Here is a 27265-nt window from a genome sequence, read left to right as displayed (position 1 = left end):
CCTGGCCGCGCCGGAGGGCTGGCGTGCGACCCTGGCGGCGACCGGCTGGCGGGCGACTCTGGCGGCGACCGGCTGGCGGGCGACTCTGGCGGCGACTCTGGCGGCGGTGCCAGACAGTTTACCAATGATTCATTGACAAGTTTACCAATGATTCTCTATCTCTCCCTTTGAAAGGATTCCTGAGGCAGGTGCCTTAGGAGAGCAGTTATTGAGACTGTGTACTATACGTAACTATGGTACCCTGATCAGGCTGTTAAGGGAGCTCCCACACTAAGTAAGGCCTGGCCATTTTGTTTGTTTTACCCCACGTTTTACCTCACACGCCAGCACCCACACACAACCCACCTGTTATGAATATCTGTTAGTGGTGTTAACACTGTGTTTGATTTATTGTGTGGGGCCTATTTATTTTGGTTTTAGTGGGTTTTCCCAGGTTAGAAAGGATGCACATTAAATGGCACACAATTTTCTACCTATTTTCCGAGTTTTAGGTACACACATGTAAATTCTCTTGATAATAAATGTACTGAAAAACCCAATGTAAACCTGGTACACAATGTTTGGAATGTTTGAAATGTCTTTAAATAATGAGTCTGAGGTACAGCAAAAGGGAAAAAAAAGCTCACTTAATTGGGGCAGAATGACTTCTGACCTCTGTTCTGACTTTCTGGTGAGGCCTGATCTCCCTCACTAGAAAGGTTAGAGACACTGTGTGAGATTTAAATGCAATATGTAAATAATTAGGACACTTTATAATTTAGCAATAATCCTATGTGTGATTCGGACCAAAAGAGGGAGAGAGAGCTGCCCCTGAATAGACTCTAATCTATTTTACTATTCCTTGAATTACCCTATGGGATACAATTATTTTAAGATAGAGATAAAGGGTTGTAATTCTAATTTTATTTGTTATTTTGATTTAACCAGCAGTGTTCTTTTTGGACGCATGAATCACGATGTGATTCGTGTCAAATGGGAAAACGTGTATTGTTGTTTTATTTGTTTTGTGTGTATTGTTGTAGTTGTTTTGTTTTTGTCTTGCTTCAATACAAATTTCACCTGACTGGGTCTGCTGGATGTTCGGGATTTCTCCCTAAGGATTAGCCCTCTGACTCCCTGACCCTGTAACTCTGCGGTGAGATTGCCAAGATATGTGTGTTATTTTCTTTGACATTTGTCAAATTGGTAGTAGAAATAATTTGTCATACGGTAAATAGTTTGTATGGATTTCCTGAATCAGAAATGCCCTAACCTAAACTGTTGTTCTGGTCTGTCCTCTCTCGAGGTTATGGCAAAGGGGACCACAGATGGTATCTAGATGCATGGAAGCGATAATTCAACCGAGAACAGTGAACCAAACCCCCTCTAACCGGCTGAAGTAATGGCAACAATGGCATTCACTATGGCCCTGTCCACCACTTCAACATGAGTCCTGAGACCTTCCATGTGGAGTGAGCATAGAGAGAAAATGATTCCAAACTTCTCTCATGCTGTAAAGGATGGTGGCGGCTCAGGTGAGATTCGTCTGCTTGGGAAAATCAGATTATTCCCCAGATATTGAAATCCAAACATTATCAAGGGCCATCCACATTGAACATATGTGCCATTGGGAGGACGAACTGTAAAGCTATCTGAAGAAGAAAATTAAGAAACACTAGAAGAATGAGTGCCGTGAAGGAGTTTGGGAGTTTTTTTACTTGTCAGTGTTGACAAGCAGCGTGAGAAGCCATAGCAGGGACGGGGGCTAACTACTTCAGGCAAATGTAAAACAGTGAGCTCGCGAAAATTCGGTCTGGTAGTAACCAGGCTAATGCTTCCTACGCCTCGAGCTAGATAGAGTCTTACAGTCTGTTTGTCTGTCTGTGTGTGTGTGTCAGGTTATGGATGAACTCTGGCGGATCCTTGATCGAGGGAACTCCCGCTTCGTACCTGAACTGAAGACCCGTTGGGGGACTTTTTACAACAAGGCACAGTTTTATGGAGTGTTCAAAAAGGTCATGAAGCCACCGCTGCTGGACAAAGGTAATTACTGGCTCTGTTGACAATGGAGAATCCCATGAAATTATTAATGTTTGTTTAAATAACTGGCTGCAGTTAATCAAATGAGACTATTTTCGTTTTTAACAGTGAAGCACTCAATCGCCTTGATGAAGGCTTTACCTGACATGTTCCCATCACCTGTGGCTCCACCGAAGAAGTTAGGACATGCAAGTGAGGCTATGCTTCACATCCTTGAGGTAAGAAATGTGTGCATGTATTAGAATTTTCATATTACTTGACCATAACATACAAAGTGTGTGAGTTGTTTTTGTGGTCATATTTGTTTTTCTCTTTGTGTTTGTGTCAGTCTGCAGAAGACCCCAACACATTTCTTCAGGCGAGACCACTCTTCAGCCCTGTCGTGATTGCGAAACCAACTGCATACTGGCCATTGAAACCATGCCTGTGGTGACCTTCCCAAAAGAGGACATCTATGACAGCGTGACGTATCTCATGGCGTGTTATTACACCTTTCACCTCACAATTCCCAAGTGCATTGCGACACTCCTGTCTGTGCTGCAGACAGAAGTCCTCTCGGACGCCATCCACGACCGGGACATGACTTCTTCATAGATAAATGCTATGGCCGAGTGGAAAAAGTTCATTACTGACTAGGATTGCACGATTAAAAAAAACATCTATTTCTGGTCCCGATAACAGAACTGTGTGTATCGGCCGATCCAATAACCTTTAATAAATAGGCAGGGTGTTTGTTGTTTATTATAAGAAGTTTTAAAGCACTGTTACGTTTATCTTGCCATAGGGCTTACATTTTCACCTTGACCACCAATGGCCTTTGTTGTTTTTGCATCCTTTGTTCTGCCCATATCAGCCTCTGGATATACTGAGTCCTCAATAAAGAAGTGAAAAGAAATGAGATTAATTCTTACTTTAAGCAGGCCAATCTCATTTCTAGTAGTAGTACAAGTACATTTATCTTAGTCAGGATTACTTATTTTAAGCACAATATTGTAACGACGGTCGTCAGGAATGGACCAAGGCGCAGCGGGTTGAGTGCTCATAATTAACTTTTTAATGAAAACACAACGATGGACGACGAATACAGACTTGACAGCAAAAGACAGCAATTCAAGTGACAACCTCCCACAAATTACAAACACACCCTAATATATAGGACTCTCAATCAAAGGGAACTAGACAACACCTGCCTTCAATTGAGAGTCCACACCCCAATTAACTAAACATAGAAACAGACTAACTAGAAAGAACATAGACTAACAGAGCAGTGACCAAAAAAACCCCGGAATACATAAATCAACTACCCTCTACATAATACACACACCCCGAACCACATAAACCAAATACCCTCTGCCACGTCCTGACCAGCCTACACTAACAAAATAACCCTCATACTGGTCAGAACGTGACAAATATGCTATTTTTCTGTTAATTCCAGGGTATATGGCCTTATTTCAAGATGATTGCAATAGCATTGGATGCTAAATTTAAGCACATTTTTCTACATATTGAGAAAAGAATTCATAAATATTTTCTTTGTATCCAGACAAATGTACTTGTTTTTAGTGTAGCTGTACTGGTTTTAAGATATATTTACTAAACATATAGCCTTATTACAAGATGATGGCACTAGCATTTGCTAAATTTAAGCACATTTTCCTACATATTGAAAAAAAGATTCTTAAATCTTCTCTTTGTATCCAGACAAATTACTTGTTTTTAGTCTGGCCGCACTAGTTTAAGAGCCCTGTCCTAGGCAATAGATCGCAAAGCAGGGCATCCTCACTAAACTTTTTGGAAATGGCAAGTTCACTCTTTCATCCGCAAACGCATCTTAAGTGCAAACATGGTTCTGCAGCTCAAATCAACAGGGATGGGGGGCATTGTTCGTAGGAAAGACGTCTACCACCATGGATCGCTAAAATAATGATTATGGTCACACTTCATCAATTTAAATATTATGTGGGGACACCAAGGGGCGCAACTTTCACTGTGAGTAGTGTCATATCCCCCCTACATTCTGAAATTGCATTTTGTCCACCCCAGTATTATCATTGCAACGTGTGCTTTAGGACCATGCGGACGACTCTGAGCGGTCGGGTAGGCTGTTTGGAGTGTTCAGCCGGCTGGATTTAGGACAGTGCAGACACCACAAAGCGGGCTGACAGGCTGTGTGAAAGCAACGCTTGTGGAAGGCTGGCTGGGTTAGCACTGGAGAGTTGACCATAGTGTGTGTTGCACTCTTTCACCGAGTTGTAAAAGCAAGCAGAGCATAAACTGACTACTCTTCAATTGACTGATGTAGCTGGCAAGGTAACAGCGGTTTAACTTAACAAACCAAAAAACTAAACTAGTGTTTATTCTTGGTGCTGAGCTAGTATTGTAACTGACATGTAATGTTGCATAACGTTTCATCCCATCTCAAATGAGGTGAATGAATTAGCTAACTACGCTAGCTAGTAGATACCAAAAGTTGGCTAACGTTAGCTATTATTTTGCCTCAATCACAATAGAACTGAATCAAACGATGAAACCATCAGCCAAACGTTTGAAGATTGATATTCTGACGCTTTTTCAGTGCAATGTGAGTTATTAGTCAGTATGCCAATGTAACGTTATTGATCTGTCAGTTTCCCTAGCTAATTCCCTACTTTTCACACTGACACAGTAATAAACAGCTCTAACATTTCAGGCTTCACTGTCACGGTGCACAGTAAAGGTCTGTGCGGGAGCAATTTCTTCATCCCCCTCCAGAAGCTTTTCATACCACACTCCACCTGCTGGCTTTCTGTCCGACTCCCACCTGCTACTGCAAGAACTGGTCCCAAACCCAACCACAGTCCCGCAATGTTATTTTAGGCGTATGTGATGGAGCTCGCTTGCCAGCCATGGTCCCAGCAATTTTGAGTCCAATAGGCAATATCAAATGAGGAAAAATACCTTACGAAATAGTTAAAATTACCAGAGATTCTCACATGGCCCTTATATTGTGCCATCTTTATTACTGGGCTATATCAGCCAATATGCTGAATGTTGTTTGAAGAGAGCAGAGTAGGAGAGACTTGCACTTTCTCGAGCTATTTTTATAGCCTGCCTTTTAGGAGTGGGAAGATTTTCAGACAGAGAAATATTTTCTAGGCAATGTAGTAAACCATTTAGGAAGTACATTTCCTTGTAAAGATAACTGCTCCGTGCTTCTCCACCCATGCATAGGCTATAGCCTACTCTATTTTTTACTTTTTTATTTCACCTTTATTTAACCAGGTAGGCAAGTTGAGAACAAGTTCTCATTTACAATTGCGACCTTGCCAAGATATTATTTAATTTAGACCACACGTGCACCTGATCTCTCTGGTATGACTTCTGAACTTGAAGCAGAATGAATGATGACAGCAACAATTGCTACATTTTGCATAGGATATAGCCTACCTTTTAGGAGGACAATTTGCAGGCAGAGACAAATAAATGGGGAATCAATACTTATTGAAAATGAAAAGGTGCAAGGCTCGCTTACCATAGTAGCGCGTTGTGTCTTTTCCCTTTCAATAAATTATTTGATTGCACTTCGACTCACGTTGGTTGAGAGCCCTCCACTTGTTTCCATTATCAAAATGTATTTACAAACACTGTAGTAAACTACATTCTAATCATATTTAAGTTCATTTCATATTTAATGTATGCAGCCTACTCTATTTTCAATGAGACCCACATACTAGGCGAACTTGAAATCTCACGCCTAACTAGGTAGGCTACTGAAGTTAAAGCAGCGAATTCTGAGTGTGTGAATAATGCAAAAACAAATGTGTGCTTTTAATACAATAGGTAGGCTAACACATAAAAAAGCAGAAAGAGGACCGTTTCCAAATAATCTGGGCCAACAAAAATATTTTCATCCCTGTTTGACTGGCCACAGCATGAAAAATGGCGACCAGGCCGCAATTATCTCTCTCAGGACCCGCAGGTCCCATAGGCATCCAGTGGGAATGCAGCCCTCTAGTGCACAGTCGGTATGTTTTAGCAGGATCCGATGGTGACCGAGTTCCCAGCAGGGTCAGACAGCCATGGAGGACCAGTCTATGGAGCTCAGGTGAATTTTGCAGTATATTAACAATATCAGTGAATGATACAAAGTTCCATCTTGAATTGATGGGTAGACCTACAGTAGCTACATGACAGCAGTTTAAGCTTAAGGCTAGTCTGGGATAATAATGGTAATTTAAATGATTGAACCATTGATTCTATTCTTGGATAATGTAATGTATAAATGTACACTAAGGTAATTCTTTGTCATGTCTCATCATAGGAGGATCAGATTGTGACAGGGGTCTCAGCAGGGCCAGGCAGCACCAGTCTGTGACAGCTGAGGTGAATTTTTGCAGATACAAAACTTTATTCTCTGTGCAGAAAACATTGGACAAGCCAGATGCTATTTTAAGGCAGTCTGACAAACCTCCAAAGTTGATATCCAAACTGTATCAAGGGTTGATATAGGCCTTTCCCGATGACACAAAACATGTTAAACAAAAATGTGAGGAAGACCTGGGAGACGCTATTGATGATGATGAATGATACAGATACAGTGCATTTGGGTAGTATTCAGAACCCTTTACTTTTTCCACATTTTGTTATGTTAGAGCCTTATTCTAAAATTGATTAAATAAATATCAGACCCCTTGACTTTTGCAACACAATATTTAACAAAATAGGCTTTTTATAGGCTAAATTGATGAGCAAATAGGCAGCATCATGCACTTTAGTTTTTTTTGGGGGGGGGGTCAGCATCATGCACGGCAGTCCTCTAGGAGCAAATAGTCTTCTGTCTTCTTCTTTAAGTTTTTATTGGTGGATTGCAACCAACTGACAGGTGCATACCCCGCCACCTACTGTACTGGAGTGTGAGGCCGGTCGCTATGTTCTCTTAAACTTACCCTGAATTTCTAATAAAATGAAATAATTCACTATAAACCTCACTACTCCCATCACCCCCACCCTGTGGTCTTCCAAGTAGGACTCTGAAGTAATGAGGTGGCGTATATGCATCTGTTTCAACGTGTTTAGGGAGTCGAGCAAGAATCGACTCCTTCAACCAACCACAGGAGTCATGCACCACTAAAAGAACAAGGATGATCACAAGCTAGAGCGGGGTGAAAGCGCACATTTTCATTGTTATTGAACCAGTTGGGCATGAGACGGGCTTGAGTTTGAAGTGAAGGGAGTACAGGGCTTAGCATGTCTCTCGAGGAGGCTAAAAATAGTTTTTGGCTTGGAAATGTTTAATATTTTCAGGAGTCAGGTAATTCGTTAAGGGAGGAGGATTGGAGGGAAAGGGAGAGGAGGTTGAAAAGACTGAGGGAGGTAGAGGATGGGTTTGAATCTGTTAACGCTAGCAATAACAAGGGAGAGGGTATTTTGAGGAAGATTGATGTCAAGTTGAAAGAGTGTGGCGGAACCCAGTTTGAGTTCTGGAGGTGAAATAGAAGGGGTGGAAGGTGTTGTGAGGAGCTCAGAGCCTTGCATTGATGGGCATGGTTATGATAAAGATACGTTTGGTCCAATGGAAGTGAGATTTTTGAAGAGGGTGGAACCAGGCCTTTCGGCAGATCCATGGGTGGTTTCATGTTGGGTGGAAAAGATGGTGGGTGCTGTTGAGTCAGTGAAAGTAACCCAAAGTGGACTTGTGATGTATGTTTGTGTTTCTTCAGATCAGAGGGAGCAGGTTCTCCGTGCAACACAACTTGGGGAAAGACCTGTATCTTGCTTTGCGCTTAAGTACAGGGCACCATTGAAGGGAGTGATTTCTGGGGTAGCGTTAAGTGTGGAGGTGAAGCAATTTAGGTTGAAGATTCCTGGTGTTTGTGAAGCCCGCTGTTTGGTGCGCCACACATCCGGTGGGGAGCGTGGTGTAACAGAGGTGACAGTCTGTTCTTTTGATCTTTAATTGAGTGTCTTTACCTGACAAAGTAATGTTAGGATATATATTAGTTATGCTGTTAGAGCTTTTGTGCTGAATACACTGCTGTGTTATTGCTGTCATGTTTATGGGCATGTCACAGCAGTGTGTAGGAGGGAGATTCCAAAATGTGGGAAGTGTGCAGGAGGACATGGGACAGAGGAATGTGTAGTTTTGGTTGAAAAAGTTGTGTCAACTGTAGGGGTGACCATTTTGCTGTGCATCGTAGGTTTCCTTTGCGAGAGAGGCATATTGAGGTGGCCAGGGTCAGAGTAGTGCAGAAGATGTCGTATGCTGGGGCAGTGAAGAAAGTAGGAGGGTGGATTAAGGGTGAGGGATTCTGAGAGTATCTCTGTGAAGAGTAGATATGTGCCAGAACAGAGGAATAAGCCAATGAGTGATACAGTATATGTTTCAGTAAGGTTGTCTTCTTAGCGTTCATAGCAATGGTTATCTGTATCACAGAAATGAAACGTACTTCACAGAAAATAGATGTTGTGGTGACAGCTTGCAGAGAAGTATTTGGGGGGTACGAGATTTGACTTCAGTAGAGTTACAGGGTGTGTTGAGTGGTAGTGTCCTGTCCTCTCAGATCATGGCATGGGGTAGGGTCAGATAGGGTTAAAGTAGTGGAATATGGTGGTGGGTTTTAATGTGTGTAATGTTAGTTGGTAGGGTAATTAAAAATATATATTTATTTTTCCCTTTCGTATCACAAAGTGTAATGGATTTATACTATAGTTCAGTTGGGGGCGGTAATGCAATATATTGGATGCCAACCGCCGTAAAACTCCACCGAAGAAGAAGAAGTGCACGAGGAGACAGCTATCATGCAAAATGCAATAACCTTGTCAATTCAAATAAATATTGTTTAATAACTACACAGTCCACCAATGAGTCACTATTCATAATGTATTGTAAATGTGTTCTTAGTTTCAAGAGTTAATGATTGGCAGGTAAGGTTATAACTAACGCTAGCCGGTAACGTTAGTTAACTAATTAAACCCTACTCAGCCTAGACCTGTTTTGGAGATTTCTGGTATATCATACAAGTAAATTCATCGTAGAACGTTTTTGGACTCATTCGGCCGTTTTTACCTGATTAAATACCATTAGAAACTATACCATTGGAAATGAAGTTCAATTCATAAAACTTAAGTTAAATGTTTTAGTTAAATTATTTTTTCGTCGCCGCTTCCTGTTGACTAGACATTTTGATAAATAGCCCAGTGACAAAACATTGAACGTGTCCAAATCAATATCCAAGATGCAGAAACAAATCCTGATATATTGAAAGCCTAAACATACACACGCATGTGTAGATGGATAGCAAATTGTAACAATAGTAATCATTTTAAACAAGCACCAAAAACCCTGTTTTGACAAGTGGTAATAAATCACTGATATCGATTAGAGGGAAAATCAGGTAATGCGCTGTTGAAACACAATGTAAAGTTTTCCTCGGTTACATCCGCCAACATTTTGGCTCCACGTGAACTACAATTCCGACGCGGTGTGTTTTAACGTTTAGAAAAGTAAACAATCATCACTTTAAACCCGGTTTTCGAAACAAGCTGATATGCCCTGCAGACAGTCAGTTAGATGTATTTTGAGTTGGGGGGTCGCCTAAATGAGAAGAGAAACGCAATACTTATTTGTCAATCACACATATCGATATCACGTTGAAATCAATTGCGGGAGAGGGGGAGATGAGGTTTCACGGCCTGTTAACTAACACAGCTGGAAAAAACACATGGAATCTGGGAATAATGTGTATATTCCCGCAATCAATCACCCCAACTACCTCGTACCCCAGTACACTGATTCTGTACCGGTACTCCTTGTATATAGGTCTTTTGTGTTATTTTATTTGCTAATGTTGGTACTTTAACTGCATTATTGGGGAAGGGCTCGTAATTAAGCATTTCACGGTAAAGTCGTCACTTGTGCCGGATACAAGGGTAAAATACAATTAGATTTGACGTCACTGGTTAGAGGACAACTTGTATCGAACAGCTAGCTAGCTACATTTTGATTCAAGTGGGTCGCCAACGCTGTAAGTTTAAACGCAACAATTTTTTGTTAATAACTTCCATGGATATCACGCTGAATTCAGTAGAATAGAGGGTAAAACGTGTGGGGTGTAGCGCTGTTTAAACGAACACAATTCAAAGGCCACACGGAAACTTGGAATAATCTATACATGGTAGAAATGACCTATAGATGGTTGGTATTTCACCCTTTAGTGTGGCCAGTGAAGCGCATGCACGTCACTCATTACTTGTAGAAGGCTTATATCTATATTTTGCAATGTCGGATGTTGATTTCGGGAGGCTGCCACCACGGAAAAGGGAACACAACACTTTTTCTGTTGGATAATTTAAGTGAAAGATCGACTGTCAAATCCATGTATTGGTTTGTGGCCAGCGTCTTTTATAGAGACCCCACCCCCAATATTCTGTGCCATTTCCTGGCAATTTGATAAACTCCGCGTTCTAAATCCTGCACATCCCAGCGCGTGTGACGTACAAAACCAAAGATATTGAACTGTTTGAAGCAATCAGTCTTATGTCATCGTAATGACTATAAACTTGTATATTAAAACCACCAATCTGAGATAAAAAAGGATGTGTAATTCCACTCAATTGTATGGGTGAAAACGCAAGCCTGTGTAAAGTAGTAACACAAACTGTCCACATTAGGTGAATTAGCACAATATACTTTAATATGGCAAAATAATTAAACATGTCAATTTAAGATGATAGTATATGTTGCCCACTCACAAACTATTGCAACAATGACATCTATTTCTCACTCATTTAACAATTTAGAGAGTTTTTAAAAATACCCTCAACCACAATTTAACCGGACCCTCCAGACTAGAACCTCCCAGACTAGAACCTCCAGTTGTGAATGACAGCTCATTGCACAACAATGTCACATCAGTGTTTTCTTTCTCCATATTGCAGGTGTCCATAAACAGTAGCTAATCATGAAACAGCTGCCTGCAGAAACTGTGTGCATTCTGTCCAGCTGTGAGGTCATCACCTCTTTGATAAACGTGGTGAAGGAACTGCTGGTGAATTCCTTGGATGCTGGTGCCTTGAGAATCGACATTAAACTGGTAAAAAAAAAAGTGTGTTCACCCTTTAGTGTGGCCAGTGAAGCGCATGCAAATCACTCATGGCATGTTGAAATTGTCACATTGTAAAGCACATAGCTATTTTACTTGTTTTCCCTGGTTGGAATTAGGCCTACTTAAAGGTATCCTGTCCACATGTCCTGATAAAATGTATGCAACTATACACACACCCTCTCCAACTCTCAATACTGTCAGAAATGGTTATAGTGTACGCATATGGTCATGTCATCTGAATTCCTCAGATATTTTCCCATTTCGAGTGGGCTCGGCTCACCTGCTCTCTCTGTGAATTTGTTTTTCTTGGCATGGGGGAATACTTGAGTTCTCTCTCATGAGTGCACTCTTTGCCCACTTCAGAGCCATTTCTTAATGAGCTGTCAGCGGTAATCCTTTCAGGCAGCACAGCCAGCCTCTGAGGACATAGTGAAGCTTTTTTATTGGACTAATATTTCCAACTCTTCTCCTATATTGCCAAGAGGAAAGCAAATCCACTTATCAAGAGGAAAACATTTTTCCGGAACTGAACACCACATGATCAATATCAAACGACCTCCAAGTATCTCTAGCACATAAACCTGCCTGTATGGAAGGAAGCAAATATTTTTTATTTGTATTTATTTAGCCTTCATTTAACTAGGCAAGTCCAGTTAAGAACAAATTCATATTTTACAATGACGGCCTACCCCTCCACTAACCCGCACAACGCTGGGCCAATTGTGCACCGCCCTATGGGACTCCCGATCACGGCTGGTTGTGATACAGCCCGGGATCGTACCAGGGTCTGTAGTGATGCCTCTAGCACTGAGATGCAGTGCCTTAGACCGCTGTGCCACTGAGGAGCCCAATTTATTTGAAGCACAATTTATAATTTCTTGTACTTACACCTCATTGAAACGGAGCTGGGGTGGACACTAACATACACTGAGTATACCAAACATTTGGAACACCTTCCTAATAGGAACACCCCCACATACTCAACCCATGCCTCAATTGTCTCAAGGCTTAAAAATCCTTATTTAACCCATCTCCTCCCCTTCATCTACACTGAAGTGGATTTAACAAGTGACATCAATAAGGGATTATAGCGTTCACCTGGTCAGTCTGTCATGGAAAGAGCAGGTGTTCTTAATGTTTTGTACACTCAGTGTATATAATAATCAGATCAATCCACAAAAGAGGCTTTAAGAACTTACAACTCATAGCTGTTAATATGACACCAAAAAAATCTAATCTGATTTCAAGGCTCTTTGAAGGGACAATACGGAACATTCTCTATTTTATGTATTTCATGTGTTTTAGGAGAATTATGGTCTGGATTGAATAGAAATCATAGACGGTGGCTCAGGCATAAAAGCTGCTGATACTGCTGTGATGGCTGTGAAATACTACACCTCTAAAATCTGCAGCCACGATGGCCTGGAGCGCCTGGAGACATATGGCTTCAGAGGAAAGGCCCAGGGCTCCATATGCGCCGTGGCAGAGGTCAGAAGCGGCTCTCTTTTACACTAAGTTCTGCTTGAAAAAGTACAAAGTGGTAATAAGCAGCTGTGATAGATTTGCCTCGTGGTCTCCCACCTGGTAGCTGTCACGACAAAGACTGCCGAGGACGACGTCGGCACCCAGTACACGCTTGACCTCACGGGCAGGGTCGTTTCCCAGAAGCCCTCACCTAGGGCAAGGTTTGGCATTTCCCTTTTTACTGAAATGGAGTCAGTTTCCGACGAAATGTATTATGTATACGTCACAGAGAAACATTTTATAGGTAGACATGGGCTTTGATGTCATTTCAGGTACCACAGTCTGTGCACTGAAGCTTTTTTAAAGAATCTTCCAGTGAGGAGGCAGTTTTACGCCAATGTGAAAAAGTACAAGGAGGAGCAGAAGAAAGTGCAGGACCTTCTCATAGCGTATGCCACTGTAAAACCAGAGCTGAGACTCACCCTCACTCACAGTAAGGTATAACTTCTTCTCACTGTTTATTAATCTTTTTGCACACAATAACACTTCCTACCACAAGGTGTCCTCATCTGTTTGCATTTCCATGGGTGAAACCCAATCCCCGCATACCAACTCCATTAATCACTGCTTAAGCATCATTAATGCCATCAATGATTTGATACTTTAGTGTTGTCGTTGATAGGGTTTAAACGTGAAGCAAACCTTTTTTCTTTAGTCATACTTCTCTTTCATTCTCTCAAACACTGTCACTGCTCTCAGCGATTAGTTAGAGCTTCATCAATGGCCCATGTCTTTCAAAAGTTACCTGCATTGGAGTAGTTCCAGTGTATTTAACACAACACACATCACATCTATGTCAAAAAGCCTTCCTCCAAAATTTCATGGACATTTATCTTCTTTTCACCTAAAATGTCCGTATATTGAGCACAGGTGGGTTTATTTTGTGAATGAGATTGATTTTGTGGAAAATGTGTGATTTAGCCTAAGTTTCTGCTTGACAAAGTAAAGTCTTATTAGATATGGCATCTATGTAAAGATGGAGTTTTTCCACCGTTTATCACAACTTTCCAGGAGGTTAAATGGGAGACAATAAAGTATTGCAGAGAAATAAGGAATTATTGTTAAAAAAAAACCTAGTAACACATTGCTTATGCTGTCACTGCAGTATCTTGAAAATTCGAGTTCTTTTTACGCAGGTTCTCATTTAATAGCACACCAATTATTATACCAAATTTGTGTGGGAATTTGACATGTTTATGCTGTGCAGGAATCCATTCAGTTCTTGCCGGGCACGCTGTCCAGATTACAGAGATTATTTTGTGGTGCCAGTGAAAAGATGCGCAATTTCCCATGACCTGAACCCACTCCCTCCCGTAGTCATATTTAGTGAACTCTGAATGCCTTTGGAGCTGAGTTATGGAAGAAAGGAAGACCGGCAGAGAAAGCTGTAGAACACTGGGCTGCAGATTTAACCCCAGATTCAGTTTCAGTCAGTGGCCACTTGGAATAAAACATTAAGGGAAGGGGTCAGAGGTATAACACCACTGTATACTTTTCATTGAAATCACTCTGACATCATCAAGGGAGGAGCGTGCCCCCATTTCATGGCATCAGCACTTGGGAGGCATATCTGTATCCCGAACTTTGCACTTCGGCCTGTGTTGGGTTTCATGGCTTCTCCAAGTGCTGTTTACGGGTGTGATCCGTTTACAGTCACCAAATTGCATATTTCATAGCAGAGACGTGTGCTGCTGCGGACAGCATACTTTCAGAAATCAACACCCAGGAGATATACTCGCTGGTGGACACGTCAACGACAAGCCCACCCATGGGTGTGAAAATATGTTCTCTTTTAGTCTCGGACTAATTTTCTCTCACATATATCGGACATGAAGGAAAAGTAGAGGATTCCAAGCCTTCGGTGGAGGTTGCACAGAGATGAGGAAGATTGCGTAACCTTGTGGTCACTGTGTATCTGCTTTCATTATGTAGTGTACATTGATCCAGTGGGTTGAATAATATGTTCAGACAACATGCTGATTTGGGAATGGTGTGAAGTGCTGTCCGTTTATTCAGTCGAACTGCTCTCACAGTTTGTGACGTGACATAGGCATCAGCGCACAGTAGCTTGTTCTCTAGTCATCCCCAAACCCCTCTGGTCTGGTTTAGGCCTTTTTAGAACAGATGAGACACATAAGCCCTATTCGGACGGGATTAGTTTTACTGGGGGAGGTCGGGTAATGTAATTATGTGCACAGCACAAAACACCACATCTGTGCGAATATGCCATGTCAATCATTTTCACATGACGGGAGAGTGATCATTCCAGCCAGAATAACCTACTGTTTTTTTGGCATGCAGACTCCAAGGTCCTCTGATAATACTTAGGGGGTATTACTGTGTTTAGCAGGTGCTGCTTGCAGTTTGGGTTAGAACATGGGAACAAATGGATGCTTAAAATATAATGCTATGCACGTACCCTATAGATTAATGTTCTGTTTTTGTCTCGTCAGCTTTTTACTCTTTTTAAAGATTAAGCGGATGATATTGTGCCAATGAATTGATAAATTGCCAAAATTGCCAGTTAATTAAATGTCTGCATGCAGTTAGTTCATGGTTCTTATTGATATCATTTTGACATTCTTCCAACTGAAAGCCATTATTAGGCTATCCTTAGACAAGTTGAAATATCCTCAGGCCTAGAACAGCCTCCAGGCTTCCATCATAATGGGGGGGAAAAAGAATTACAGGGGACAGTTTGGTAAAACTAATCCCGTCCGAATCGTCCTCTGGGGAAAAACAGACATACTGGGGGGAAATAATTACATAACCTACGTTCTATAGTAATTCAAGTCCCATGCGAATAGGGCTATTGTTGAACCTCTCTCTGAGCGATCCACACAGGTAAGGGAAGTGCTGAAGAAGAGGCTTTGATTGGTCATCAGGGTCTGCTGTTTTGAATGCGAGATCCGGCAGGTGGTCTTTTTTTAGGTGGACTGAAAATAAGCTGCTGCGTGTTGTTGCAGGTGGTGGTGTGGCAGAAGGCCAAGGTGTCCGATCACAGGATTGCTCTCATGGCTATGCTGTGGGCCAACGCTGTGGCCCACCTGCTTTTTAGTCCACCATCAACAAGAACAACCAGAGGTCAGTCAAACACCAGCATCACTCCGTCATGGCCCTGCTCCATCCAAACCAGTCATCGGAGATAAAACAACACTCTTATACTGCAAAAATGTCATGTAACAATGCTAAATAAGTGAAACACAAAGATTTGTATTTATTTTTTTTTTTTGCCTATTTTGCTGCGAAGAGACAAACATTAGATAATTTGTTTTGATGCTGTCCATATGTAGCTTGTTTTTGGTCGCAGGTTCAGGAATGGCTGAAGAATTGCAACACTTATCTGGAGCTAACTCTGCAAGTAGCACTGCTGGGTGATTTAAAAATAAACTATGAGAATAGAAAGGTTCAGAATTTTTGTGAAACAGCACAGTTGAAAAACGTGTCAAATAGAAATCAAAACTGGATGGTCTTCAGAGATAGATGGGAGAGGTTGAGGGTAGCTGAAGGATGAGACTAAATACAAACAAAAGATAACTATTGTAAAATATACTGTATCTGTAAAGTGTATGTAGTATGTATAAGCTGGAAGTAGAAGGTTAGGTGCAGATGTCCATTAGTTTACTCCAGTTAGGGGAGGGGTAGTAGGGTTAAGGTAAAATAATAAAGGAAAATATATAAAAATATATTGACATATTTTTTTATGGCGATTGGAAATGATGCAGATGCAGACAATTACATTGATGGCAGCTGTTCTTGGAGGTGTCCACACTTAGCTTGACTTAAATATTGCTGCTCTTGCAGTGCTGTCCTTTCCTGCAGTGCTCAATGACACCAATTACTAATTTACTGATTCAATTCAGACTTCCATATCTCCCAAAAGTACATGTCACATTGTTTTGCTTTACAGTAAGTGCCCTGAGATTGGCAATTTCTCCTAACCAGGATTAGGAGAACAATGAGTGATGCAAAACTGGTCACCATTAAAGATAGCATGTGTCTAATTTGTGGCCCGTGGTGCATGTGGATGGCCCAGCGTCATAGAGAGACATAGCACGGGTGCACTGGCACCCAGCCACTCGTCCTCCCACTGCCCTCCAGTCTTGGCCAACACCAGGGGTCCCAGAGACCCTCTCCCCATACCCTGGGTGTGTTCCAGTCTGCATGAACCTTTCTCTGGAAGGTGGTGGTTGAGCTGCAAGACAAACAGGTCCACTGTCTGTGTGACTGACTGCAAGTGAAAAACCCAAGAGAAATACTAGACAGCAAGCTTGTAAAATGGCTGCATCAAGAACTCTTGAAATCAAGCCAGTATGTGATGTTGGCTGGCTGTTGGGCAGCTATGTCCATGCCCTTTTCTCCTTCTGTGTGAGAGAGATTTGCTTTGCTGCTGGTAATTGAGTTGGCTGTGGAGCGTTAAGTTTCTGCTTGGTCACGGTAGGCGTTGTGTGGCTGCTACCTGCCGTGCATCTCCCGGCTAATGTGGCCTGACAGATATGGAGCGCAAGTCCCTTTTCCCCCGTTTCCTTTGTTGTTATTTTGCAGCAGGACTCTGGAGCCCAGTTATGACAAGGACCTTTGGCCTTTGTCCTCCACTCCCTGTAGCAATGAAAGAACACTTATTGCCTCCCCCTTCTCTGGCCGAAGCTTAGCGATCACGGAATCCAGTTCAAAGATTCCACACACAACTCTGGCAAGTTGATGTAGGAGCCATGCCCCTTGTGGAACAAAATGTTACACTTATTTTGGCAACGTGACAACCTACAACCATGCCCTTTTGAGCAAAGGTGCCATTGGTGCTCTCATAACCTGACCTAATGAGTAGATAATGAGCTGAACGAGAGGAAACCACATGTACCCGCAAAACCTCAAACAGTGTTGCATCAATGAACTGGCTTTCCATTTACTATGTGTTTTAAAAGTTATGAGAAGTTTTGTATTGCTCATTAAAATGATCAGTGTGCCAATCTAAAACAAAACTATGTGTCCCTGGAACTACTTCTTCCATGTGTGAGGATAGTGTTTTGTTTTGTGGTACAGCACTATATATAGCCCAGCCACAGTGATTGCTTTGCAATTTGTTCCTCTCTTGCCTGTTATATAATATTAGCCATAGGTCTGGCTCATGAACATCATTTGCAGGATAAGGAAATGTTTTTGTGTACAAATTTATTGTACTTTTCTCTCAACAATTCTTAGAATGTCCCACCCTCTTAATTTATGCGGTGAGAGATCTGCTTGAATAATCAGTCATTAGCCAGGAAAAGATGATCACTCATCAGGTAGGACACCAAGCCAAGATGTGTTCCAGTTCCGGGCTCATGGGTGTGACACGTGAAGACGTGTGCAGACAGACTGGGGAACACAGCCCCGGCCTATTGCTCATGTCACCTGAGAAAGGTTTGCATCAATCTTAGGACTTTGTGTCAATCCTAGGACCTCTGTTTTGCAGATTTAGGTAGATCTTCTTGCAGATTTAACAAACCTCAGAGTTCTCACTTGGTTTGTTTTATTATTTTCCTATATCTCTGGAGCCTATTATCTTTCTCAAGTATTTCATCACTTTAGGCAAGATAGACTTGATTAACAAATTTTCAATATAAAAAATATTATTGGGGGAAATAAAGTCCATACTCGTGGTCACTCCTTGATTGAGTGGACAAATCGAGAGTTTAAGAGACTTAGCTTTAAATGTATCAAAGTATCGGCAGTGGACCTGGGTCAGTTTTTCTGTGCTGCTTTTCTAGTTACCAGAGCAGGGTCCTGTGGCAGTGAACACTGCTGCCAATGAGGCCCAGATGCCTCTACACGACTCAGAATGGAATAATAGGGCTCATTCATGGCCAGGCAGGCAGGATCAACTGTATCACAGTAATTGACTAATGTTGTAATGGCAAAGTATATGTAATGTACACAGCTATTATCAAGGTCTCAATGCCAGTAATTAGAGAGTTTAAAACTCCAGTTGTATGACCCTGATGCTCGTCAACTGCAAAGCTTGTTAATTTAGAATTGTTTGCCCAAGTCATGCAGTGAGAGATCTGCTAATTAAGTAATTTAGAGCAGTTTCTCTTTTCGCCAACACTTGTCTATCGCATGCCGCCAACATGAACAGTTTTGTTCGAGTTTAGAAGGCAACAGCATTTAGGTGTCATTGGTTGTTCAAGCTTTTTCAAAGTGTCTACAGCGTGTGATGTTTTTGTGTTGAGAAGAAAAAGCCATGTGAATCCTTTAAGATTTAAAACCCTTGAGGATCTGACATGAATTTGATAGTGTACTTTTTAAAATCTCAAAGTCCATGAGATTGTATTTTTTAATAACTTGGTTTGAAGTTAACATGGTTTGGCCGTGAAATTTTAAACATGCTAATATTGGGCGTCTGGTTTTTGGTAAGAAAACGTTATTGTAAGCGGTTGGTGACAGTGCAGTGCCTAGGTAAACAATGAAGCATAGAGAACTGTCTCTCCTTGTCCATAGAAGGAAACAAATAAGTAATTTTGAAATTTGGGTGAACTATCCCTTTAGCACTTATGTATTTTTACATGGTGTTTTAAATGACAGATACCTTGTAAGTACAGTGTAGATAGCTACATATTGTTACAAATTATGCAAAAAGCATGTTTGTAACTACAGTAGCTATGTAAAGATGTCTACTTAACATTCTACCGGCCTGTGTACTATACATTTGTTTTTCACTGAAATTGTTCCCCAGTTAGTATATTGATTTTATATCTTTTAACAGATTGTGATGGATGGATTCTTTCCCAAACCTGCTATGGATTGCTCTTTAGCAAGATCCAGTAACCCCAACAAAACATCTATCTTTGAATGATCGACCTGTCCACCAGAAAAATACCATGAAGCTAAAAACATGCTTTTTGTGTTCATGAAATGTACACGTGTTTCAGATGTTTGTTGTGGTTTGGGTAAAGAAAATAGGCAGCCAATATGATAGAGGTGTTCTATAAACAATAGCTTCTCAAATTGCTTGGACAAAGTATTTTAGATGTGGGTATTTGTTCTCTTAGTTGTACAGTTACATTCACACTTCGTTTACCCTACATTCACACTTCGTTTACCCTACATTCACACTTCGTTTACCCTACATTCACACAAGTCGTCCAAGGAAGTCATAGACCGCATTCATAATTAGGATTTTTTTTAGAAGCACACCCAATGTTTTATTTACCTGAAGATTAAAAATACATATGTAAAGCCGCTCCAGCTGAAGACAGCAATGAAGGCTGATTTCCATTGTGGTCCTCTCAAGTATCACTTTGTCATCACATAGGCCTGTCTGTTATCCCAAAAGTAGCTCTCGCTGTCATTGATAAAGTCACTTTGTTATGTAGATGCTAAACCACTGTCACTGTGAAGCATTGCTCATAGTATCACCACTGCAGTTCTGATATGTTCTCTCTGCTTGACCATCAGGTGGTCCGGCAGCACTACCTGGCTCAGTACCCGGCAGACTCTGCCCGCAGCCGTTATCCCACTATGATGCTCAACATCACTGTTCCCGCATCCACTGTAGACGTCAACCTGACCCCCAAGAAGACCCAGATTCTGCACCAGAACAAGGTTCCGTTTTCTCCTTTTTTCCTCAATTTCCTTGCGGACAGATTCATGTTCCACACTACCACTATCATTCTATGAGCTTTGGTTGAAAGAATACTAAACTTAGGGGAAACTAAATATGATTGAGGATGTTCGAAAGATTTATAAAAACGGACAGTAGCTGCAGAACCAGTTACCAGTCAATTCATCCTTTTCAGCTTTCTGACTGATTCAGCTGCAAATATGCGATGCAAGATCCAGTAAGCAAATTTATGATTTCCCTACATGTAGCCTCTACGGTACAGCAAGGAATCCATTTACTTGCTTTGGCTAGCTAACGTTACTGTCCCTTTGCCCTTTGTCCAACTATCTCATTTATCTCCTCAAAATAACTTGATTGATTTTCTGTGATAAAAATAGGAAGTGCTGACAGTAAACAGTAAGTTGCCAATCAGTTCCTTAGCCATATTAACTAAATGTGCAATTACCTGGGTGCACAGCCACTGCCTGTAAAGAAGGGAAAGTGAACAGCATGGGCATTAGTGTGTTATGTTATTTCTCACAGAGACTGTGACTGTTAGGAGGCTGTGCTGGCAGCATTGGAGACGCTGTTGGTTTCCTTGTATAGCCCTGGTTCGGGGTCTCCTGCTGAGGTGCCACCAGTCACTGTAGAAGATGCCTACAGTTGCCCATTATCACTGGGCAACTGTAGGGGAAACGCTGACGTAGAGGACAGTCTTATGGAGCACAGTGTCACGGTGGACAAAGCAATCTAGAAAAAAGAAACGCACACCTTTAAAGGCGAGGTGCTGGCTAGCGGAGTAGAACACTAGAAAATAAAGGAAAGCCGCACACTCTAAGAGCTCAGATGCAAAAATTGAATAACCAACGTTTCGACAGCGAAGCTGTCTTCATCAGGGTATCATCAAACACTGCGAGATGAGTCATTTATATAGTGTCAAGAGACACACAGGTGTTTGTAATCATGGCCAAGTATGGCCTAATATCATTGGTTAACTGAAATATTTTAAAAAATGGCATACAAAGAACATACAAAAAGACAAACAAATGGATAGCATACGATCATAGCATTTGTAGTCTAAAATGTATCTAACAAACAATTACAATGGCAAAATCACAATTATCACAAGAATGGCTTCAGATCAAAGTCTATGTTGAGACCGAAGGGAGCAAGGGTCTTTAAATTAAAGATCCAGGCAGCCTCTCGTTTCAACAATAAATTATCAAGGTCACCCCCTCTCCTCGGGAGGGTGACATGTTAGATACCAATATAACGCAGAGACGAAATCGGATGGTTTGCTTCCAAAAAGTGGGCTGCAACTGGGTAAGTTAAGTTTTTGCACCTAATGGTGCTACGATGCTCTGAGATACGTACTTTTAATTCACGCTTTGTTTTACCCACATAATTTTTACCACAAGGACAAGTTATAAGATAAATAACTGCCTTAGTGGAACACGTAATAACACCTTTAATTGGGATAGATTTCCCTGTTTGGGGGTGTTTGAAGGATCTACATTTATAAGTGCCATTGCATTGAGCACAGCCATTACACTTGTAATTTCCATCCAGTATGGGCGCAAATAGATGTTGTTCAGGAATATCTTGGGGTGGTAAATCAGAGTGTACCAATTGGTCTCTGAGATTTCTTCCCCGCGAGAATACGACCAGGGGAAGATCAGAAAACACATTAACGAGACTATCATCATATTTCAGAATGTGCCAATGTTTGTGAACGATTCCTTTAATTTGTTCAGAGCACTTTGAATAGCGGGTAGTGAGAACGCAAGAATGCGTCTTTTTGCGAGACTGACCTTGAAAAAGGTCATGTCTCGTTTTGTTTTGAATTTTCTCAATGGCAATATTAATCTGATCATTGTTGTACCCCCTCTCCTTGAACTTATCCTGAGTCTCAGCCATATTTCTGTCGAAATCTGATTGTTTAATACAAATTATTTTGATTCGACAGAATTGGCTGTAGGGCAAACTATTTTTCAAGGGAAGTGGGTGACAACTATCAGCCCTCAACAAACTGTTACGATCAGTAGGTTTCCTGTAAAGATCAGTGTAAGCCCTGGTTCGGGGTCTCCTGCTGAGGTGCCACCAGTCACTGTAGAAGATGCCTACAGTTGCCCATTATCACTGGGCAACTGTAGGGGAAACGCTGACGTAGAGGACAGTCTTATGGAGCACAGTGTCACGGTGGACAAAGCGCCATTTGGCTACGGTGATGGCTCTCCATCCAGGGTAGTGGCTGGTGACCAGACAGTAAACACTAGCTCCTCCTCTTCCTCTGAAGACTGGATAGTCAACCAAATCCCAGGGGACTTTGACTTTTTTACTACTGGAAGATGAAATTGCTTTGACCTGCAGCGAGATAACAAATCCAGGCCCAGCTAAAGGCCTGGAGAGGCTCAACAGCCATGACCAACATCCTGACAAAGACGTTGAGCAGTTATCAGCAGTGAGTTGGAGCCGAGGCACGGCTCTGACAGACCCCTCCACAGGAGAGCCACTGCAGTCCGTCAAGGTCCACCTGCCCACCGGATGCAGCAGTGACCTGGGCCTGGTCGAGGCCAAGGATCAGAGCAGCCCTGGCAAAAAGGTGTCCAACGCTATAACAGAGAAACGTGCGTCACTGACGGCCTACAACCTGATCAGTAGCCGTACCATGAGGACCCCCCTGTCCCCCGCTGCCTGTTTGAGAGGGAGACCCGGGCAGAGGTTCTCCAGGAGAAGCCCGCAGCAAGCCTCCAGGACATCACCTCTGCCGTGCAGGAGAGATGGAAAAACCTGGGGGAGGAGGACCGAAAGAAGTGAGTTTCCAGACTTTACCTTCGAAGCAGTTTCCATTTGTTATTATTAGCAAGGCAAAAAAAGAAAGATTGACCTGTCACTTGCATGTGTAAAATATGGCCCTGGAAATTTTGCTTGGCTTATTCATGTTGCTACCCAGACAGAATTGTTAATATGAGCTATGTTTATATTTTCCAGACTGCATCTGATTACTAGGTTACATGGTCAATATTTTCCACTGTAAAACAGGTATTCTGCATGAAATATCTCCTTTTTCCAAAGTATGCCATGCATCTTGAGCACTCAAAGGTATTTTGCTGGTCAGACGGTTAATAAATTTAATATTCTGTATGTGGACACACACTAACCCTCTCCTTTGTCTTGCCCGTCTGGTGCGGCTTGTTCGTAATCAAGATGTTCTAAGGAAAATCAGCAAGTGCATAAGATGGGCCACATTTCTTGAATTATACTGAACAAATATATAAATGCAACAATTTCAACGATTTGAAATAAATTCATTAGGCCCTAATCTATGGACCTTACATGACTGGGCAAGGCCCAGCTGTAGGCCCACCCACTTGGTAGCCAAGCCCAGCCAATCCAAATGGGTTTTCCCCACAAAAAGGCTTTATTAAAGACAGAAATACTCCTCAGTGTCATCAGCTGTCCGGGTGGCTGGCCTCAGACGATCCCGCAGGTGAAGAAGCTGGACGTGGAGGACTGGTGTGGTTACACATCGTCTGTGTTTGTGAGGTTAAACGTACTGACAAATTCTTTAAAATGATGTTGGAGGCGGCTTATGGTAGAGAAATGAACATTCAATTCTCTGGCATCAGCTCGTGGACATTGCTGCAGTTAGCTTGCCAATTGCACCCTCTGTGGCATTGGATTGTCTGACAAAACTGCACATTTTAGAGTCTCCTTTTATTGCCCCCAGTACAACGTACACCTGTGTAATGATCATGCTGTTTAATCAGTTTCTTGATATGCCACACCTGTCAGGTGGATGGATAATCTTGGCAAAGGAGAAATGCTCACTAACAGGGATGTAAACAAATTTGTGCACAACATATGAGAGAAATAAGCCTTTGCTGCATTTGGGATCTTTTATTTCAGCTCATGAAACATGGGACCAACACTTCACATGTTGCATTTATATTTTTGTTCAGTATATAAATTATGAACATGTTCGAGTATTTCGCTTTGTTGCGGTTTCGTCTAATAAAAATAAGATAGGAGAACGAAACTGATATGAATAAAATTCAGAAAATGCAATGGAACATTTTTGTGAAACTTTAGGAAGTTACACAAACCTTACATTTTGTGACCCTGCTTTAATTGCCTTTCCACAGCTGAGAGGCCATGATTTTCGGTGGTATCTGTATAGTACAGCACACTGTAATAGTGACTCATGATTCAGCACGAGAGAGGTCACCCACCTTTGTGCTTCCCTAATAGTGAAGAATTGTTTTAAATTGGACATATATATAAATTTTTTTACCTTTATTTAACTAGGCAAGTCAGTTAAGAACAAATTCTTATTTTCAATGACAGCCTAGGAACAGTGGGTTAATTGCCTTGATCTTGCAACCTTTCGGTTACTAGTCCAACGCTCTAACAATTAGGCTACCTGCCGCCCCATATCAAAGATAAGCAATGCACGTCGTACTGCCATTAGGGACTTTTGAAAAAATAGAATCCCAGAGCTGACAAGGTAAAAATCTGTTGTTCTGCCCCTGAGCAAGTCGGTTAACCCGCTGATCCCCGGGTGCCGAAGACGTGGATGTCGATTAAGTCAGCCCCCCGCACCTCTCTGATTCAGAGGGGTTGGGTTAAAAGCGGAAGACACATTTTAGTTGAATGCATTCAGTTGTGCAACTGACTGACTAGGTATCCCCCTTTTTCTTTTCTAACAACATCCAGATGCACATCCACATGCCAGTAAAACAAATCATAAATGGCATTATCTTCTGATCTACATCCACTGAGACTGAACAACTCAACCAGCATCATGGAATAACATCATTACCCTCTACTGAAAGCACTCCACCCAATTATCGTGGATTACTGCGTACCAATATTAAAGTAATTGAAAGGACGGAAAATGTGTCTCAGCGTTAGCCTACGTGTGGAACTTATGTAAGGTATGGGCGAGTGTATGGAAAAAGACATCTGTTTAGAATCCCGCCTTATGTTACAACTGTCTTAAACGTGAAATAAGACGAGGCAAATATTTGGCTCCTTTCCGCCGCCACTGTTAAGGGGCACGCCACTTCTAGGAATCGTTATCGCTCTCATGTGAACTCTAGTAACACAGGTCAGTTGCATGTGTGGATGCAGTGCCATAAGCCAAAATAATCATTTACTCGGAAGCGTATGGGAGTGCAAGTTAGCAGATTCAATTGCCTTTACCCCCTTACACCAAACCAGGCTTTTTACGAGTGTAATTTAGTTTACCTTACCTCTAGGACATAGCAGCAGTGGCACACCTGGGATTTCGTCTCATTGCCCTCTGATGAAAGGTCCAGAGGCATTAGCAGCAATATTATGTTATTGTAGTGTTACAACCTTTTGGGCTTAATTGATTGACAATCTACATTATACTTACTTACTCCTTCTTCCCCTATGGGACATAAGGCTACAATGAGAGTTCCTTCCACCACTCTCTGTCCTTGGCCACGTGTTGTGCCTTGCCCCCACGAGAGGTTCATCTTGGCCAGCTCGTCCGTCTGTCACAGTTCTGCGCCAGGTAGTTTTAGGTCTTCCAGGTTCTCTTTTCCCTGGTGGTCCACCTTAGGGCAATTTTTGGGATGCTATCCTGCTCCTTCCGGAAAACATGGCCAAGCGAACGCATTCTTCTTATCTTGATTTGGTATGTGATGTTCTGGCCTTTGGTCTTCCTGTAGAGTTCATCGTTGGTGGTTTTTATTTTGCCAGAAAATTCTGCAGATTCTTCTGAGGCATCCATTATGGAATGCCTCAACATTCTAGGTGGTGGACAGAAAGCCGAAAAACGTGAAGTTGATTGATCTCCTTCGAGGGAGCAGATGTTTTTGTATATCAGTGAAACATTGTTATAAAGACTAGAAAATTTGTTGGCACCTTCAAGTCTTGCACATTTTCATAAAAAATATATTTCAACACTGTCTGCACAGGCACATTTGCCAAACTTGGAACCAATCAGAACTCCCGTACATACCCCTCGTGATGAAGGCAACCAATGGCCGGCTTCTATCTAAGATGTAAACACAGATTTACAGTCATTGAAACACAGCCTCACATGAAAACTTGAGCTGCTGTCTGTGTGTAATGACTGAAGTAACATAAATATCTGTTTGAGTGCACTTGAAAAATACAGCTTGCAATGAACATTGTCTTGATCATATGAAGGGTTAACTCCATTGACCACTTAGCCAATTTATTGAAGCTGGCTAATGTTAGTTTGATTAGCCTAGCAAGCTACTGTAAATGTAAATTTGCCTGCTGAAGAAGCCAGTGCTTCATTAGTTCTGTCTCTGTTGGTGAATTAACTGTTTGGATCATGTGTTGGCATGGTTATATTTATACAATTTCAAGTAACTAGCTTAAAGAAACATTCAGTTATATAATTAGCATAGAAACCCAAATAAAAGCATGTAGATTGAAAAATGTGTGTGTCATGTATGCTAGAATGGAGGTTTAAAAACGAACATTACAGCTACCTTACAATACAATCTTCTCTAAAAAACAGCTGGGCAAAAATGTATACAATGTGCTCTGCAATAACATGACCAGAGTTTGATTTCTAAACCAGATGTGTTCTCAAATGTCAGCAGCTACCCAATACCATGGTGGGCATGTGTAATTTTAATATTTATTTATTTATTTGACTTTTATTTAACTAGACAATAAGAACAGATTCTTATTTTCAATGACATCCTAGGAACATCCTTGTTCAGGGGCAGAACGACAGATTTTTACCTAATCAGCTCGGGGATTTGATCTTGCAACCTTTCGGTTACTAGTCCAACGCTCTAACCACTAGGCTACCTGCCGCCCCTAATGTTTGATGCATTGGAATATACGGTATGGAGAATGATACAGATTTTGCAGCGTTATAGAAAAAGCAGTTGGGAATGAATGTTTGAGTTTCAAATTCTAAATGTAAAGGGAATATATTTAGGTGGTTTAAATGATTAGGCTAACTTTCCCAACAAGCTATCAATCTCACCTCACAATTAGACGTTCATCCATGTTTCTCAAACGTGAAATTGCCAAGTTGTTC

The 27265-nt window shown here is 41.7% G+C and overlaps 1 pseudogene; it reads left to right on the top strand.

The window, feature by feature from the left end:
- The first annotated feature begins 9971 nt into the window (after positions 1-9971).
- Positions 9972-27265, top strand: part of LOC106586073 (PMS1 protein homolog 1-like) — a 30564-nt pseudogene continuing 13270 nt past the window's right edge.

The sequence above is a fragment of the Salmo salar genome, chromosome ssa25 (genome assembly GCF_905237065.1).
Source record: "Salmo salar chromosome ssa25, Ssal_v3.1, whole genome shotgun sequence".
NCBI lineage: Eukaryota > Metazoa > Chordata > Actinopteri > Salmoniformes > Salmonidae > Salmo > Salmo salar.
This window is presented reverse-complemented; position numbering and strand designations above follow the sequence as displayed.